Source organism: Lemur catta, chromosome 3 (genome assembly GCF_020740605.2).
Source record: "Lemur catta isolate mLemCat1 chromosome 3, mLemCat1.pri, whole genome shotgun sequence".
Taxonomy (NCBI): Eukaryota; Metazoa; Chordata; class Mammalia; order Primates; family Lemuridae; genus Lemur; species Lemur catta.
The window spans coordinates 63,064,991-63,079,553 of NC_059130.1; positions in this window are offsets into that span (position 1 = coordinate 63,064,991).

Sequence of the window (14,563 nt, forward strand, 5' to 3'; positions counted from 1 at the left end):
ATAGGGTTATGCCTCAACAAACCCATCGTGAAGTAAAAAGATCATAAGTCGAGCCATCCTAAGTTGGGAACTGTCTGTATAGGAAGGTCAGAGAAGAATTACTATTCCTCATTTCAATTGATGATATTAACATTCTTCTAGTCATCTATATTTATAACCTCAGTTTAATCTATTTTTTTCTCCTTGCTCACTATCTTGAATCAATTTTCAGCCTCATATATTGCCAGACCAAAATATCTCTTACACCTGTCTCTTTCTATTCCCACTGCCACCTGGCTCAGGTCTCATTTCTTTTCATCTGTATTATTGTCATAATCTTCAAATTGGCCTTTCTGCCACTGTCTCTGCCCTTCTTAATCCATGCTTCACTTTAAATAGCTATGTTGCTACTGTTGCTGCTCAAAACCTTCCATGGTTCCCTACTGCATTTACAGTAAGTACAAATTCAGTACTCCAGTTTCCCTCTTCAGTCCTAAATTCTGGTTAAAACCACAAACTTTGGGATTGCATTAAACTGAGTTTGAATCTTGGTTCTGACCCTTGCTGTTTGTATAACTCAGTACATGTTACAGTTACTTAAAATCTTGGACTACGTCACAGAGTTCTTGTGAGGTATAAATAACACAATTAATTAATTAATTAACTAGGCAAATATTTATCTGGTGTTTTTTACGTGCCAGGCCAACGTAGAGGCCCTGAAAGTAGGGCCCTGGTGGGTTTAACAAGTAGCAAGAAAGCTAGTATGGATGAAAGTAAATGGGTGAGAGAGAAAAAGTGGTAGTTTCTAATGTCAGAGTGGCAGCCATGGACGTTATGTGAAAAGGGTCTTGGATTTTATTCTGAATGAAATGGAAAGTTCTTTGAGCATTTTGAATAATAGATTAATATAATTTGATATGTACATTTTTAAAATAGCAGAAGTATATAAATAATGCTGTGTCATATTATCATCACAATGTTTTTCATTGCTATCCATACACCATAACATACAGCTGGTCTGGATACCTAACTGTGTCATGTTCCAAGCTCCTCAATCTCTGGCCTGAATTACTTTTCCCCTTGCAGGACACGTTTCTGTCAGTTCTGTCAGTATCCTATTCAATCTCAGGATCTATCTCAAACATCACCACTTTTAGAAAACCTTTTCCAATCGTGTCTAGGATACATTCTTTCTCACAGGTGATACCCTGGGAAACATAATTATGTGGAAATATTATAGGCTTTGGAATTGGACGGGCTTATGTTTGAATCTAGGCTTCATCTTCAAATTGTTAGTTTACTCAGAGCCTGAGTTCTTTATGTGCAAAATGGGATATTTAGTTGCCTTATGAGTTTGTCTTTTGAGATAACATGTTAGAAGCTAAATAAACACTATTCAGAGTAAATTCTTTAAACTTTTGTTATGACATTTACCTGATGCTTCCTTTAATAATAACTATTAATATTTTCATTTACTTAAAATTTCATCTAGCACCTATTATGCATAACTCCTTTGTCAAGTGCTAAGGGTAAGAATAGGAGCTAAAAGGAATACAAAGAAGAATCCCTCCACCCCAGGGAGCTTTTACTGGGCTGGGAGACAAGACATGTACACATATATTACAAGGGAGTGAATGGAGGGAGGAAAAATGTGTAGTAAATGGGTTAAGAGTGGAAAGAAGCATCCCCAAGATTCCAAAACTGGAATACTAATATGTGACTTACATTCTATGCTACCATCAAAAACCTTCTGGAATCACTGCCTGCCCCCTGCATAATTCCTTGATTGTGGTAGGTATCAATACTTAGTAAATGCTAATTGAAAATTCTAATTGTGAAAACGAGGTCACAGGCACAGATCGTTAAGGGTCATGCCCAGACTCACAGCACCACTCAGAATAGCAAGGGCTAGAAGGAGCATTGCTCATGTCTGGCCTGCACTTTACACTCAGAGTCTTCCTGTCAGAAAGACAAAGGGCTCGCTGTGGTCACAAAGTTACTTGGAAGATTCCTTTAGCAAGAACATCATCAGACCTGTGGCCCCTAAGCATTTCTTCGTAAATAAGTGACATAAAAAATAAAGATTATATTTGACTATGAGAAAACTAAAACTAGGTCCAAATATGTAGTTTGACCTAGAGAAATTAGCCAATTATTTTCCTGAATCTCAATACACAGTGTAAAAAGGAGGCGTTGTAAGTTATATGTGATAGTGATCTGACTTTACAACAGCTGAAAATTCCCCCCAAATTTCTGGTCTAATCTCTAGGAACATCAACCAGTCACTCAGTGGCAGTTATTGAGTGCCTATGCTAGTACCCTGCTAATGTTTCCTTTTAAAGAGTATTTATTGCTTAAAGTAATCATTTAGACTATGATGGCATTTTTTTTACCTACCTTAACTAAAGTATCAGCAAGAAGCAGCTCATAATCATATCAACAAATGCCTGACAAGTTCTTTAATGAGCATGGCTTATCTATCACTATCACAGCTAATTAGAGGGTGGTGATTTGCTCACATACAAAGTGCTTTTGCATTGATTTCTTAATTTTTCCCTTACAGTAACTCTGAGGTAGCTTTTCCTAGTATCTTTTGTTTAAAGATGAGGAAACTGAGGCCAAGTGATTTATTTGAAGACAGCTCATTAGACAGGATTGGAACCTATGTAATCTGATGCCAAAGCTTAACCTCTATAATAAGAATTTTTTTAAAAAAAATACTATAATGAAATAACAAATATTGGTACATTGCCACACAGAATATATACATTTATTTATATGTAAACCTATGTGTATAATGAGCCAACCCTGATGGAAAACTCATGATGAAGCTAGAAAAGAGAGTACTTGTGATCCTCTCTGGCTTCAGTGCTATCTGTTTGAGGAACTTGACAAAAAGGGCCTGTGTGGCCATGACTCCTCTTGGTCTTGTTTTCTAAAAGCAGAGGGAGGTGGCTTAGATATAAGGGTCTGAGATGGCTCAAAGGTGGTCCTCTGATCATTGGTGATGGATGAGGTCATATAGCAAACGAGACAAAGTTTGGCTTCAGCACTAGTATTTTACAATCCACATCTCTGATTCCTATAGAAGTGTCACTTTATCCTGTCTTAAACCCCAGAGGCTCAAGTCCTCACCTTGTCTTCCCTCGGGAGCCTTCCACTAGGCTCTGCACTGCAATCAAAATGCTAAAATACTTTGATCTTTTCATCTCCTCATCATAGCAGCACCTTGGTGCCATTGATCCTGGCAAGATCTTTGGAGGAAAGCAAGCTCAGGAACTAATTCAGGCCAGTAGGTGACTGACTGTTGATTTCCATTCTTTACCCAGTGACTTTCATCCTGAAGCAGAGTCTCCTCTTCATTCATTTATTCATCCATCCATTTGTTCAATAACTATTTGTTTAGCAGTTGGTTATGCACCAGGCATTCTACTAATTTCTGTAGATAAAGAAGACCTAGCTCTTGTCTTCATGAACTTTTAGTCTACCAGTAAAGGCCTATTAAACAACTACTTCTGTGACAAATTAAGTATAATTTTAAATTAATGCAATGATAGACAAGTAAAAGGTGTTATAAACATCTGTAACCTTCGTGAATCTGGAGGTTTTAGGGAAGGTTTCTTGAAGAAATGATTTATAAGCTGAGATCTGAAGAGGAATAGAAGTTTGTATGACAAAACAATTATTGATTACACAATGAAAAAGTACAGAAGTAGGCTTAGTAAGAAACTTGAAGATAAATGAGATACAAATTCTTCATTCAAGGAAGTTAAAATATAAAAGGAAAGATTAGATTTATCTATAAATAGAGTCGAAGATAGCCTTTTAAGGAAAGTATAGCAAAGTTTTATGGGAATTCAGAGGGGAAAATGAGGAGATTTCCAGCTTGGAAGAACAAGGATGGAATTTGACGTGAGCCTTAAGAGATAGTGTAGTGAATGCCGTTTTGTACCATCCAAATCTCCCTTTGAGATACTTCCATTGAATAGGATTGAGGTATTCATTCCCCAAGATCCTGGAGTGTGAGAGTTAAGAGCTGAGAGCTCCAGTAACTGCTTTTGACTGAAAGGAACATGCCACATCCAAGTTTCTGCCTCCACCCAAGGCAGCCCTTAGCCAGTGACTAGTTCATGTGGCAATACAACCATCAGGCCCTTTATCTTTATTTGGGTTATGTCTGAAGGCCCATCTCAGCCTCAGAGCTTCCAGTGGGATCAGCCAAGGCCACACATATAATTATATAACATTTCACTTTCCTCCAATTCTGCTCCCTTTGCTCCTTCACAGTTGTACTCAACAGCACTGCCCAATAAACCTCTACACACAAATCTTAGAATCTCAGTGTCTGTTTTCTGGGGAACCCAACTTGAATCAGTTGGTACTGGGAGTGGTGCTGGGGAACAGACCATTATATGAAATTTTGGAGCTCAGCTGCTAGCTGATGGTGACCATCACTGGTGATGATTGGAGTATGAGTCGCTCTTGACATGCTGCAGCAAGGTGATGTTAAAATGTTCACCAGTGGTGAACTGGACTTGGAATAGGATACTGATGGGAGGAATGACTTGGTGGGTGCAGTATCTCAGGTGTTTAAGAGGTTTGAGGAAAATTGTAATTATAAGTGGCATGGCATTGGATGGCTATTTTGGGGGAAAATCTATACAATGGGTAAAGCCAATGGAAGGCTAGAGTAATATCCAGTGAAAGCCAGAGGGCCTGCTGGGCAACATGAAGAGGGCTCTCATCTCGTATGGTTGGAAGGCAGAAGAAGGAGGGCTTAATTATAAAAGTAACAAATCTCCAGAGGAAGCTGAATTCTCCATCTTAGCGAATCTGCTATGTCAAAGTGAGAAATAAGTTAAGGACATCTGAGTTTATGTGTTAAAATTCTTGAATCCTTAGATTCCCTCAACTCTCTGGGACTGCAGAAGTGGCCTACCTTTTCCAGTTAAAGGCTCCTGCTTAAATGATGCAGAGGTCTCTGTGTTGTAAGAGAGCATACATGTCATCTATATCTAACTCCTACCTTCCTTCCTTGTCACCAGACTAATAAATAGGTCAAATTACAACAGCAAACCAAGCAGATTAAGTGTTGAGCCTGCAAAGAGGGGAAAAGAACTATGCCCTAATAGCAACTGGGATGGTAGGATTCTAAAATAATAGGCACCTTGGAAGCAAGGTAAGATATGATGCAAGGCAAGGTTGGAGTGACAACCAGGATATGGGGAGATGTTGATCTGCCAGAGCAATAGAGATGATTAACAGAATGTGTTATTTCTATGTAAATGAGGAGCCAATGAGGGTAATGCTTATCTATACAATTTTTAAAAATAGAATATCAGGCTGAGGGAAACTGCCATGAATAAATCATATCCCTATTTCTATAACTGAGCCTGTTTTCAGATCTGGAATCATCATTGACAAGAGAAGAGGTTCCAGGATGTCAGAACCTGCAACATTACAGCAAGTAAATACAGTTGCTAATACCCCATTCATTTCTTTCCCCTAAGGTACCTATGGCCATTGCACATTAGGCAAAGGGGATTACCTAGACATTTTTGAGAACTGTTGGATACAGGGTTGCACCTAATCTTGATATTCAATGTACTAGGTAGTTGGTAAAACCCTCACATTGGTTCCTTCACCCAGTAGGGGAAGCACTATTGCCGGGAAGGCTTGCAGAAGCCCCTAAAACTACTCCCTCAAAACCCTAGCCAAGACAGTTAATCAAAAACAATACTGCATCCTGAAAAAAATGGCAGATATTAGTCCCATTATTAAAAACTTCAAGGATGCAGGGGTGATAGTCTCCATATCTCTTGTTTAATTCACCAGCCTACGAAAACATACATGAAGCCTAGAAAGTGACAACAGATTTCTACAGACTCAGCCAAGGAGTAGCACCATTTGAAGCTGTTATACTAAATGTGCTGTCTTTGCTTGAAAGATTAACATGGCTCTATGTACATAGTGTATTACCACCAAGTTGGAGCAGGAGCTCTTTTCTATCTCCATCAAGAAGGAGGACCAAAAACAAATTGAATTCTCAAGTAGAGAAGAGTATATGTTTACTGTTTTGTTCCCATATCTTTTGTTCTGTATCAAAATATAATCAGAAAGGATGTATACCAGTTATACATGACACATAACATCATATTGGACTACCATAGTGATGACATTATGTTAATCAGACCAGACGAGCATATAAAGTGGCAAGTACATTGAAGGCCTTAGTCATTATGTGCACTCCAAAGGGTTGAATATAAAACCTCCAAAGATTCGGGAACCTGATTCATCAATGACATTTTTAGGAATTTAGTGCATGCCAGGATATCATTTCCAAAGTAAAGGACAAGTTATTTCATCTCCATTTCTATGACTAAGAAAGGAATATGGTTCTGGTTAAGCTTCTTCAGGTTCCGGAGTTGGCCTAGTTCACATTTAGGATTATTGCTCCAACCCATTTACTGATTATTACAGAAGGCTGCCACTGTTAAGAAATATACTCTTACGCAATCCAGGCTGTAATTTAAGCAGCCTAGCCACTTGAGCTACAAAATACTCTATGTCCTAATAGGTATCTAAGGGGAGTAAAACCTTAAAAAGAGAATTTGAAACATAAATTTTCAGAAATCTGGAGCCAGTCTTGACATCTGCAGCTACAATTATACACTATTCAAATAAACAGCTCTGCGTATGCTACTGAGTTGTGGTAGACATGGAGGATCTGACTGCAGAACATCAAATATTCATGAGGCCAGAGAAACCCCATTGTGAGCTGGGTTCTAGCAGGTGCTGGCAGACCCACAGAATAAGTTTGAACAAGTCTAGCCACAGACCCTCATGAGATGGAGTGGTTTGAGATGGGTGTGAGTAAAGCCATAGAGTACAAATAAGAGGCACGAGCAGGTTGCTCAGGACACCAGGCCATCTGTCACTGTTGCATTGGGACTTTTCCCTTAGCTCACATCTGTGGCCACATGAGGGATTGTCCCTTATGACCAGGTAATGGACGACTAAACAGGTTGAGTGTGATTCACAAGTGAGTTAGCCTGGAACGTGGGTACAAGTGCACTAGAGCTCATAGATTGTCTTAACAGAGTGTGATAAGGGGAAATTCTCCCATTAGGCATAGCTTTGGCTAGGGCATCTAGTCAAGCATTTTGTGTGAAAAGAGAAATGTCCCAAGTTAAGAACATAGATGGGCTCCCAGACACTGTCAAATGGTTAAGCTTGTTGGTTAGGTGGCTGGAAAGGGCAAAGAATGGAATATGCAGATAAGGAGGTCTAGAGAAGAGACATGTGAATAGACCTGTGGGAGTGTACACAAAGTGTGGCTAACTTTGCATTGCATGTTAAGTTCCACCAAAGAGCATCCACTATGGAAAGTCACTAAGTAACCAAGTAGTCAGAATCACTCAGACAGTTGACATCAGTCAGCCTTTGTCATCACCCACCTGAGTGCCGGCAGCATGGGCTTATGAACAAAGAAGTCATGGTGGAAACTATGGAGCATATTGTCTAACCAAGACTGATCTAGTTAGTGTGGTTATTTCAAGTTGAACATGAGCCCAACGTGAGCCCAGCATGAGTCAAACCAATGGTGAGTCCTCGATATGTCACCAGTTCTCAAGGAGACCAACAACTAACTTGGTGGCAAGTTTTTTTCACTGGATTTTTCCTACTCTGGAAAGGGCAGTGAAAGATTTTATCTGAAATCAGAATATATTCCTGGTATTATTTTCCACTTCCAGCTCACAGAACCTCAGCCAGAACCACTACTGAAGACTATTCAATCCACCAGTATGGAATCCCAATATTTTCTTAGCTTAAAGGAGCTAGCACACACTGTACCACCCAGTGGCTGTTGGTTGAATAGTCTTTTGAAGGTACAACTGAGGTACCAATTTGTATATATGGGTCCTATCCCATGGAATACAAAATTCACATTAAATAAGTGACCATTACAGGGTGCTATATCCCCAAACGATAGAAAACATAAGTCTTGAAATTTATAGTAGAAATAGAAGAGGCCTCATCTACCATCATTTGCAGCAACGACTTGGGGAGTTTGTTCTTTCCATGCCTATAGCTCTAGGCTCTGTATGTCTAGAAATGTTCTTAGGTGGGGAATACTTACCCCAGGGGATACCTCATGAGTTCCATAAAACTTTGAATCATGGCTCCCACCTAGACATATCGGATTCTTTTTGCCAAGAGACCATCAAGCAAGGAGAGCAATAGTGATGCTGTTAGGCTAATTGAACCTTATACGCAGGAAGAGGTAGGGTTGCTGTAACACACTGGGGGCAAAGAAGAATACACTAGTCACCTGGTAGTCCACTGGAGAATTTCTTGGTACTCTCCTGTACAATTTGATGGTAAAAGGAATGGTAGAGCAGCAGTGGTCGGAGAATTTTATGGTAACCAGGAAACCAGACTCCTCAGAAATTAGGATCTGGTTTGCCTTACATTGTAACCTACATACATCAGCAGAGGTGCTAAACTAGGTTTAGCGAATCAAAGAGGAATAGTGGAGGAAAGACAATGCATATCAGTTGTAATATTGGGCTGTAGTATTTGTCCCACCAGCTTTCCTCTTTTGAGTGGCCCCAGGGAAAGAGACCAACCAGAAATCTGGGGTTTTTCCTAGATAGAGTGAACCTCCTCTATGAAGCAAGTGGTTTGAGTGGCACAAGGGATTGGCTGAAGTGGGTGCATTGTACTGTGCAGGTCTGCTTTTAGGGTCTGCCTGATTGTTGACTACTTGTGACTGTTCACAGATAGTTGCATTTCTCTCTCGCTTACCTCCAGTTGAAAAAAGATGCCTTGCCAAAGGTTATATCCCACTTCTAGGGCAGCCAGCATTCGAGGTGGGTCAATATACACAGGACTGTCTGGCTGCTTTACGTGGATCAGGGACATTTCTGAAAGGTCTTCTCAGTTTTAGAGCTTTCAGTAGGATCAGTAGAGTCCATTGTTGCAATTTATCTGAGTTTGACTTTAACTTTCTCCCTTTGCTCTTTTATACTTACTCTCTCCTATGGTTTGAGTGTTTGTGTCTTCCCCAAATTCTTATGTTGAAATCCTAACCCCCAAGGTGATGGTATTAGGAGGTGAGGCCTTTTGGGAGGGAGGTGATTAGGTCTTTTTTTTTTTTTTTTGAGACAGAGTCTCACTCTGTTGCCCAGGCTAGAGTGCTGTGGCGTCAGCCTAGCTCACAGAAACCTCAAACTCCTGGGCTTAAGCAATCCTACTGCCTCAGCCTCCCAAGTAGCTGGGACTACAGGCATGTGCCACCATGCCTGACTAATTTTTTTCTCTATATATATAATTTTAGCTGTCCAGATCATTTCTTTCTATTTTTAGTAGAGACGGGGTCTTGCTTTTGCTCGGGCTGGTCTCAAACTCCTGACCTCGAGCGATCCTCCCGCCTTGGCCTCCCAGAGTACTAAGATTACAGGCATGAGCCACTATGCCTGGGTGGTGATTAGGTCTTGAGGGCAGAGCCCACATGAATGAAACAGGCACTGGAGAGGTGCTTTGCACTTTCTACGATGTGAGGACACAACTAGAAGTCTCCATCTATGAACCAGGAAACATGCCTTCACTGGACACTGAATCTCTTGGCACCTTGATCTTGGGCCTTCCAGCTTCTACAACTGTGAGTAATAAATGTGTGTTGTTTATAAGCTACCCAGTTTTTGGTATTTTGTTATAGCAGCCTGAACAAACTAAGACACTCACTCAGGCACCACTCCATAGAGCACTCCCCAATTAAACCCCTGTATGTACATTTCAGAGTCTTGGAGTCTTAGGAAACCTGTTTCATGACACTTGAGTAGGAGCAAAGGATATTAAGGAAATGGCTGTATAAAGTCACAGAGGCAGAAAGTGAAAGGTATAAACACCTAGTAAATTATTGCTGTTGAAGTTTAGGAAGTATTGGGGAACATGCTTGGGAAGAGTGAGTGAAGCCAGATAATAAAACACCATTAATGTCAGGATGATTACCTTGAATGCTCAATTTAATTGTCAAGATGGAACCTTCGTGGCTTTTACAGCAGGCAACCAAAATGATCTGAACTTAGCTACAGGAATATTGAACAGTGTGCAAAATGCATTGAAATGGAGGAAGAGTTCACACTGAAGAACCGTTGAAAGAATTACCTTTAGTTTCCTAAGAGAGAAATCATCAGTTTTGGCAATGGTAGTAACAGTGGAAACGGTGAGGAGAGTTCTGAGGCAAGACAGTGTGGAGGTAAAAATGATTTGGTATTTGATTTGATGTGAAGATAAGTGAGAATTAGCAAAATGCGATATTTCTAGAATTTTGAGAAAGATGTTTTGTGGCATTTATGGAAATTGTTTAGAAGAACCAGGAAGTTGTCTGTGTTTCCCAGTAGGTATTAGTCTAGAAATCTTCAAAGGGCATGGGGAAGCTTTTTCTTAAGCAGTTTCCTACCATAATCTTCCCAGCTGACTATAGAAATGTCTCCTAATCTCTTTCCCAATAACTGTATGCCCATTTTCTCCCCAGGTTCAGCCTGTTCCATTCATTTATGGCTTTGCTCTCTTGGGGATTAGCTGTGACAAAGTGTGATAGGCCAAACAGCTGCTTTTCTGTACCACAGACTAGGGTACTATTGTATAGGTCCCTTTTAAAAGCAAAGTTTCTTAATGACCCTAAGTTTTGACTTAATTATTCTTATTATAGTATTCCTTAAACAAGTTTAAACATAAAATTAGGTATAAACTCTGTGTGTTCATTGGCTTTGTATTTTTATGTATAGGAAAAAACCGTTTTACAAGTTCAAGTCAATAAAAACTACAAAACTAATAAAATTTAAATTGAGATCATTAATTTAATGGACAAATGAAGTTGTTTCGTAGAAATTAAATTGCTGCTCACAACATAAATGACAATCAGGCTCTTTTGAGTTTGTAATGCCAAAGCTTTCTTGTCTCTTGCTATGGCTTAATTATCTCAGAATTTTCTTTATTCAAACTGTAGAGAAATCTTCATCAGGATTTCAAATGATATTGGTTGGCCTACACTTAGCATGTACACTTCATTTATCTATGAAATACACTTCTCATTAGCCTTAGACAATTAAAGGGGTGAAACTTGATCCAATGATATCCTGAACACAAATGTATATCTGGAAGCCAAGGTGAGTTACACTATTTGGTTATTGAGTTGTTATCCAGAGGATCCACAGTGCAATTATTGACAAATTTTTAGGCTACCATACCAAACATATATCTAATTATTTAGGAGCTCAGAACTCAAGCAGACATTTAAAAAATTAAGTGCCTTGGTCCAGTGATTGGGTGTTAACTGCTGCAATGCTGTTTAATTCTTTCCTTGGTTCTTTTGGAGCAATGACAAGTAATTCCACAGGATTTTATCTTAATGTACAATTAAAGCCTGGTTACTAGTAAAATACTGTGTGATTTATTCAGAGTTACCATGATTTGGTGTTTAGAGCCAAAATTTGGTAATCCTAGATTTGCTGGATTTTCTTTCTTTCCTTGCTAATAAAGATACTCACTGGCTGCCACACCATGCTCTGTGATCCTTAGAAGCTTGTAGCTGTGAGCAGCATCTCCATCATCCTCAGGAAGGCTGCTTATATGAATGTTGTGAAACCTTTCTTGTGCTGATAACGATTTTCAACTGCTACTATTCTTGGCTATTATTTATATGTTCCTTCTAATTTAGTCTTATCATTATCCATTTTGTTGTGTGTTAACTCTATAGTAGGTAGCAATGCATAATTTTACCACCAATTTTCTGACCTCTAATCTTACAGTAATTAGACTCTCAGATGTGTATTGTGAATCATATATGAACTATCCATATCACCTAGCCCTAACCTCTTTCCCTAAATTTAATTGTATTGTGATAGTTCATTGCTATCTTGGAGTAATATTTCTAATGGAAATTAAGAACAGGACAAGTAAGTAGGTTTCAGGGTTATTTGCCATGTTTAACAGGGTACTATTCTAATTAGCTACTATCTATTTAGCAGGAGACTCAAAATCCAGTTATTTGTCTTTGTACCTGGCTTTTCCGTAGGAAAGCCACACCTAATGTGTTCTTTAATTAAATTATCTTTAAGTAAACTTAGTTTTCATAGTTTATGCTTAAAATCCCTGGATGACAGCTTGCAATTTAAATAAGAAAGGACGTAGAATGGAACCTTAGTGTAATTCTAGCCATAATAGGTCAGGTTTGGTATAAAGCTAGTACATGTTGGATCAAATCCAGATGCGTTTATTACCAAATGAACCAGAAGGATCTAATTATAGCACTTTCACATAGAACTTGGTCCCATAGAATGGATTTCAAGGATAGCATGGTGAGAATGTAGTGCAAATGAAAACGAGATGAATAGTTCTTTTGATGGATGAGAAATGTAGGTAGAATAGGGGATAGAAGAAATGTCTTGGGGAACACAGATGAGAACGATATAGGGAACCTGAATCTGGAGTTATTTTGAGCATTACCCTTGGGGTACAAAAGGCAAAAGAAACAAAAAGTAAAGTCTATCAAATTTAGTTCAATGTCAGAAAAGTCCTTGGCTAAAAACATTTGAAACTGTTATACTAAAACCAGTTCAATATGTTCAATATTATTATCATTTTTGTAACTAAGTTATTTATTTTAATGTTATTGGGCACTATAATAAGCCACACTTCTTAGAATATTTTTCTGATACCTTTCAAGAACATGGTCTCACAAATTTTCTGCTTTCTGGGTTATTTAAAACATTCAATTGTCTACTAATTTCCCTGAGTTTATAAATACAAAAATATTATTTTAAGACAGTAAGTTTTTTTTTAAAGCTGCCAAAAATTATGGGAAGCCTAATAAAACTTTGCAATATTTTATTTTATTTCATATTTCCAATGTATTTCTTTATTATTTACATACAGTTAAAGGCCTTACCCTTGAGATATATAATAGACTTGAGTAAGTACAAATCAATGGCAGTACTTTTGGAAAAAGCTTGATGGTTAGTTGTGGCAGGATCTGCAATAGCTCTGGTTTTTAAAAGATGGCTTTCATTGCTCATATCTTTCTACAGAGTGAAACACATGACGTGGACAGTAACATAGGTAGTGGCAACACTTTTCCTTGGAAAAACAGGAATTACCAAGATAGTTTGTCTATACAAAGCTATTTCTGAATCTAATTTCCCAAATCCTCTTGAAGACATAACTGATGAGTTTCTCTTTCTCTAGTTATTTATTTTTCTGTCTCAATCTACATGTATATAAAAATTACAAAATGGATAGCTGGAATTACATTAGAATAGCTTTTTGACCCTGCCATTATCTTAACCAAAATGTTACCTTTTCATTTTAGCCTCCATCTAATATGTACATCTGAAATGATGTTTTCTTAAACTCTTAATTGTAGTTGTTTGAGCAAAAGCTTTTGATTTATTCAGTGAATGGAACTCACACCCTGCTTTACCTCTCTGCACTTTTTCAAAGAAGCTTGGTAACAGCTATGTCTAGAATATTGAAATTCCAGAGCACCAGGACAAGTGAATGTGTGGATTTCTGGGAAGTAGATATGGTCTGGTTTCAGTACAGCTCTGTCTTCTCCAACTTTGCATACTCCCCACATACTCTTTCGTCCAAGACTAGCTGTTCTTATACACTTTTTGCTTCTGGCATCTTTTCTGTTTATGCTCTGTCAATCGTCTCTCCTCTTGCTTGCCCAGGATGTCCTCCCATTGGTCTGTTTTTCCACTAGGAAACATTTTCTGGTCCCTCTCAGTGACTACATATATTGAAAGAAAGGAGACAATTTTGAATAAAATGTATTTGTACATTTACTCCCTGAAATTTAGAAAACATTTAATCTCTCTCAGACTTAAGTTCTTCACAGGTAATAACAAAGTCATATACAACTGCATTATCTTTGTGCATATAATAACTTCCCAGATCTTATCCAGCTCTTTTAAAAGTACAGAAATTCACTGGTTGTGTCTACATAATGCACAAATATCCTGCTGGAAAATTCAATCATTCAACTGTTTGGTCAACAAGATACCAATCATTTAGATGTGTTTAACTGGAAGATAACAAACAACTGTTTCTTACACATTTAGCTATTCTGGATTCAGTAGACTCAGCTTTGTGAGTACTGTTAACACTTAGAGAGTAATTTATGCACTGTAAGCTCATTGCTGATATTTTTTCCTATAATCAGATTCTAAGAAATAAAAATGTTAGTTTCAGTTCATCACATGAATTCATTTTTATTGTATATCTCACAGAATCAATAAACCTCTTTATATATGTATATGTGTATATACTCATACCATACTCAGACAACTCATAACTCAGTTTTCACAAATTAACAAAAATTTATTTCATTTTTTCATGCACTAATATACCAAAATAGTAACTGAAAAATTCATGTTTTATTATCTCAAAACATGTGCAAAATAAAGAATTTAGACAGGAAGGGACAAGAACAAAAGAAACATTTACCTAAGCTTATACTGGTGCAAATCTAAGAACTCTTTATACTGAAAAGTTTACTATTTATTACATCATTAGT